The 5,768-nt window shown below is 41.3% G+C and overlaps 1 long non-coding RNA gene across 1 annotated transcript; it reads left to right on the top strand.

The window, feature by feature from the left end:
- The first annotated feature begins 4,736 nt into the window (after nt 1–4,736).
- On the top strand, nt 4,737–5,768 carry LOC121773947. The gene is made up of 2 exons (XR_006044887.1): nt 4,737–4,861; nt 4,955–5,768. It is a non-coding gene; the product is annotated as an uncharacterized LOC121773947 (long non-coding RNA).

Below are 5,768 nucleotides of genomic sequence, written 5' to 3'. Positions count from 1 at the left end.
TATTCAAAAGGATTCCATATTGAAAACCGCATCCTGCGATTTGCCTAGACGTTTATAAGCTACAACCTGATGGGGACATCCAATTCTGCGTTGACCACGGCCGACATCTATTTTACATGGTGCATGGCGAAAGAAGTAAAGGTACACTTGGACTATTGGCTGGCTCATGCTTGTCACCAGATGGCTGCCAATCCCTCCCTCCACATGTACACGTGCCACCTTCTCGGAGCTTACCTCCAGCGCAACATGATAATGAAGATAGCCAAATCCGCGCCCGAGATTGTCATGTGCGAGCCCCCAGAGAACTTCAGTATTGATTATTTCTTCAACAAGGGCCTATTCTACATGCACGGGAAGGATGTGTGTTTCTATGAGGTGGGCAGGATGAAACCCCAAGTGAAGCCGGAGCAGGATGGTGTCGAAGTAGTACACAGCGAAGAGTATGAAGAGATGAAAAAGAAAATTGGCAAGATGCAGAAGGAGCTTAGTGAAGTCCGGAAGGAGATGGGCGAGATGAGGAAGGAACTCGGCAGAGTCAGGGACGAGATAAAGACCCTCAGGGGTAGTATTACCGAGCTTGTGGGGAGGTCATCCGCGCAGAATGAGCGTATGACAGAAGCCGTCAAATTGATGATGATGCTGATGATGACCCAGTGGCTGAAGGAGAAGTTTCCCGAGCCCCAGAGGAAATTGCCCTCTGGACCCAGCAGCGTGTCCAAGCAGCTAGGGCAGGGAAGCTCATCCATCCAGCAGCCCCCACCAGCGTCAAAGCCCCTGTTAGCCCCATCTGCATCGAAACCCTTGTCTGTGAAGAAGAATGTGTCGAGACAGAGTGAGAAGGAAGAGGAGAAGCCGGCGTCGCCGGTAAGGAAGAAAGTGAAGGTGACCCGCCCCTATGTTCCACCTCAGTTTGGCTCCAGCGGGGGCCAAACCCTGAATTGAGAACCCCCATGACCAAGTAACTTCTACTTTTCGGTTTTTTTCTTTCTTTCACTTTCTGTCTGTTTTTTTATGTTTATATGTTTGCCGTTTGCGTTTATCTTTTATGTTTGTTACTACAACATGCTTTGTGATGTATATATGTGTCTTCTCCCACTTAGCCCAATCTTTGGTCTAGGTGTGAGAAGTTTGTGCTTCTTTTGAGCATGTTTTAGCTTTTGTTCTATAGTAATTTCTCCCACTTAGCCCGTTGCTCGGTCTAAGTGTGAGAAGTTTGTTTTACTTGTGCTTGTTTGTTGTTTTGTGTTGTGCTTTTTGTGTTTGTTTAGGTCTATTATTCCTTCCCTGTTTCCCCCCTTCACTGGGATAGTTTGGGGACAAGCTTGAGTGAAGTGGGAGGGGGGGAGTTAGCAGAGTTTTTGTTGAGTTTTTGTTAATGTGAATATGAGTCTTTAGGTCTAGGTCTTTGTGTGTCGCATGAGCTAGTGAATACAATAAAACAGGATTCCCTTAGTAAGAGCAATTGAAGATAGGATGCATGTCAACTTTGAGACCTTTTTCCTTAATAAGCTGAATTCGGTTTGAATGAAGTAAGGACGATAGATGATGCCTTAGATAACCTAGTTGTGAAGCCCTACTATAAATGTGAGTTATAAGCTTATACACTTAGAGCTAACTTGTATAAAAAGGGGCCACCGCTAGATTGCTTAGGGAGAAGAGTCCGAAGAAAGAAAAAATAATAGAGGGTTTCTGGAGGTATAAGCTGGACGATGTCCAGGGAAATGAGGTATAAGCTGGACGAAGTCCAGGGGGAATGAAAAATATATAAAGGGAAATTTGGAGGTACAAGCTGGATGAAGTACAGGGATAAATATATATAAAAGGGGAATAGAAGAAAAAAATCTAAGGGCAGGAAGCAATAGTAACCTGACCCAGGAATTAAAAGGAAAAGGGGACTGTAGGGAGGAGAAACTCTCATAACCTGAAGAATCAGTGGTGTATCGTTGACTTAAGAGTGAATCGATCCTAACATCCCTAGTGAGGAATGAACGATCGAGTGAATCCAACAATTGGGAAGTCATAGGCTATCTTGACGAACTGACAGACCGATTAGGTAGAAGAAGGAAATGGGATGATTTGGAGACTGTAGACGAATCGGATAAACCTTAAGCTTGTGGGGACGGCTGCTTAAAAGTTGAAACTAGGTCATGCTTTTGTGTTTTTCTTTAAGTGTTTATTCTCTTTTTGTGAGTCTGTTAGTATGTCTAGGTCTAGGAGTTTGTATCTTGTTTGTGTCTGTAGAATCAGTCATAGGCTAACCATGCATTGAAATTCGTCTTATTTCTTTTTCTTGTTTTTATACTTGAGGACAAGTATGGTTTAAATGTGACCAGTTTGATAAGGCTAATTTCATGCATTAGTTAAAGGGTGGAATTCATGCATTTACGGGGTCTAACGCATTTTTTAAGCCAGGTGTGTAAAAGGTTCGCCAGATCCAGGAAGAAAAAAAGACAATTACATGGCGGAAGAAAATTGGCGATAAAGTGAGCAGTATGTAGGAAAAATGACCTGACGTAGGAGATCGCAAAGCTGAAGGGCAGAATTGAGATTTCTGCGAAGGCTTCTAGAAGATCACTGTCACGACCGCATTTTCTAAGGATAGAAAACACGGTTGATGGCGACTAGGGGAGGGTTAAAGAAGCGGGGAAGAAAGGGGAAGAAAGGGGAAAAACATCAAAACTCGACCATAGGTCCAAACAAATGGGAATAGCTCGAAATAAAATCAGAGTTTTGAACAAAATAGACTTGAGTCTTTTAAGATGCACAACGGAAGCAAATGAACGCGGTTCCATGTATGAAGACATGAACCTCCGAGAGTCAAAATCTGACTGAATTAAATGTCTTGTCTCAATAGCACTTCCTCCACCACTTCGCTGCTCAACCTGCACATTTAGAAATATATGCAGGGCTGAGTACAAAAAGTACTCAGTGAACACATTGCCGAAAATTACACATATACATTTGAAAATATTGTCAAGCCATCATCACAGTAACACTCGGGGTGTTGTTGAAAAGACCCGAGCTTACTAAACATATCACATTGGACTGCAGTCCCTTTATCCTGCACTTAGCCATATCTGATCACATTGTGCCGTTGAGATGGTGTTCTCACACGGTCACCTTACATACATGTGCCGGGAAGGTGGCCACCTTCCACGGTCACCTTCTCTGCCCAACATGTCAGAGGTATCCTTGTGCCGGGAAGGTGGCCACCTTCCTCGGTCACCTGCTCTGCCCATCATGACAGAGGTAGCTTGTGTACACTAGTCCGAGCGGGGACACCACCCTCACTGGGACCCGAATTCGACTTATATCATCATTCATAATTCATTTGGCCTTAGCCAAACAGATAGGCATCATACACAAAACATTTATGGCAAGACAACATCTTTAAAAAAAATCATAAACATGTGTTCATGTTTTCATAAAAATACGATTTGTATTTTTAGTATAAGAAAGCTCACCTTGATCGTTTAGTTTCTCTAACTTGAATTTTCCTGACTCCACCCTTAACTCACGGAGATAGCCTTCTGAAAACAAACAACGTACTAATAAGACTCGAGAAATTCACATACTTATAGGAATACCTGCCCCTACTTTATTTCTTTTATCATTTGTTCACCGTTAGAAAATTTTAGAAACTTGCATATTAATTAAATTGGGAAATTTAATTAATAGCACTTCTTTATTAAACTTAATTATTTCTGTGACTTGAGAACGTCGTCTCCCTCTTTCTTTCCATTTCCTTAGCGGCCGCTTACGCCCATAATTCCTCCGTTAGCTCCTCGTATTTTCCATCATAATATTGAATAAAAAAAATCTCAAAATTATCTAAGTGCATAAATTAATCATCGAAATATTTTCCCTCACAATTATATTTATTTTGAAACTTGGGGTAAATTATTCATACTTCAAAATTATTTCGGAATTTAATTAAATAATTTCGTCACGATTAATTATCGGCCCAAAGATTTATTTAAAAGCCTCAAAACTTAATTATTTCCTCACCTTATATCTCCAATTTAATTAAGAAGCCCCAACAAAATAAAAAGAGCCCAAACAAAACATTTAATTATTGAGTCCCAAATCTTTTAAAAACAAAAGGACCAACTTAAATAAAAGCCCAAAATTTATACTCCCATCATAAACACACGTACACACAGCCATCCCACTTTTCTTAAAACAAAAACAAGGACTAAAATTTTAAGAGCATAAAATAATTAAGAACCAACTATTCCTACATTCCAGAACTCGTTGCCCTCTTTTATTTTCAGCCCAAAAATAGAGTAAATTTCGAAATCGGGCCTTCGTTCAGTTATTTACTGCAGCCCCAAATATTTAGAAGCAGTTGGGCCCAATTTATATTTGCCTAGCCCAAATAATTAAGTCAGGAACATAATAAAAAAAATACACACTCAATATACCCTCACTTTATCTTTCTCCCCCATTTCACAAAAGAATGAACACTCTCCCCCCACACCTTGCTGCCGCCGCCGTCGGAGCCTCCCTCCGGTGCCGCTGTCGCGCCACCGCCACCTCCGACGGTGGTCCTTCCTCCTCCTCATCTCTCTTTTTCTCTCTCTCTCTCTCTCCACCGCCGGCATGCAGAGGCAGCGGCTTCGCCGTCCCCCTCTCGGCAGTCCGGCCGTCTCCGGACAGCAGCAGATCGGTACTCCTCTCTCTCTCTCTCTCTCTCTCTCTCTCTCGGTTCCTCTCTCTCTCTCTCTCCTTCTCCTCTCATCTCTCCCTCGGATTCGCTCATGCCGCCGCCGTCGCCGGTTCGCGTCAGCCGCCGTCGCCGGGGGCCTTGCCCATTCGCCGACGTTGCGAAGGCCGCTGCTTCCTCGCCGACCCCCGAGAGGTAAGGAATGATATTTATTATTCTTTCATTTTAATTCAATTTCTAAGAATTTATAATCTTAGATCCAAAAGTTTTGGACTTTAATTGGTGAAGGTTGTGAAATTAGTGACGTATCGGGATGAGGGCTGTCCTTGGCTGTATCCGGGCTGCCGAAGAGCCATCGCCGGAAATCCGGCAGATTCGTATTCAAGAGATAAGCTCATTTTTTTATAGTTATTAAGATTTTACTTTGATTCTAGTTACTTTATTTGGTGAATTGTGACTATATGCCTTATTCCGAACACTCAATGGTGAAATATGTTGTTTTAAATTTGTTTTGGCAGATTCTACTTCCAACTATATAATACATATATGTATATATATGAGAAAGAACAGAAGGGTTTGGGATTTACCTGAAGAATAAAGTGTTATAGGATTGTAATGCTCGACTATACAATTATTAGCCGCCCTTCACCTCCGATTTCTATGTGGAAGTTTCTTTATTTTTGGGAGGTTAAATTGACGATGTGGGGTGTGAAAATGAAACTTATCCTCCAAGAAAAAAAAATTATTCTGTCAGAGGATTGATATGTTTTGATAGGATTTCTTCTGCCATCCAATTAATGCAGTAATTAATGTAGCTGATATTACTTGATTCTATCGGATATGTCCATATCTCTTTCTCTTTTTTTTTATTTAAATTTTATTTAATTATTTTAGTAATTATTTGAGTGTTTAATTAATTTGGTGTAGGAAAACAAATAACATCCGTAGTTTTCCCTGATGATGTACCGGACTTTCTTGGAGTGCAAGCACGACCGTTGAACGGGCTGCGTGAACTTTTCTCTAATTGTAATAGATAAGGATTTGATAAATTTGTATAGTAGTAATTTAGCGGACTTCGAAGATATGCCGGACATTATAAATA

This window comes from Salvia splendens, chromosome 17, assembly GCF_004379255.2.
Source record: "Salvia splendens isolate huo1 chromosome 17, SspV2, whole genome shotgun sequence".
Taxonomy (NCBI): Eukaryota; Viridiplantae; Streptophyta; class Magnoliopsida; order Lamiales; family Lamiaceae; genus Salvia; species Salvia splendens.
Note: the sequence above shows the minus strand (reverse complement) of the source record. Positions and strands in the feature narration are given on the sequence as shown.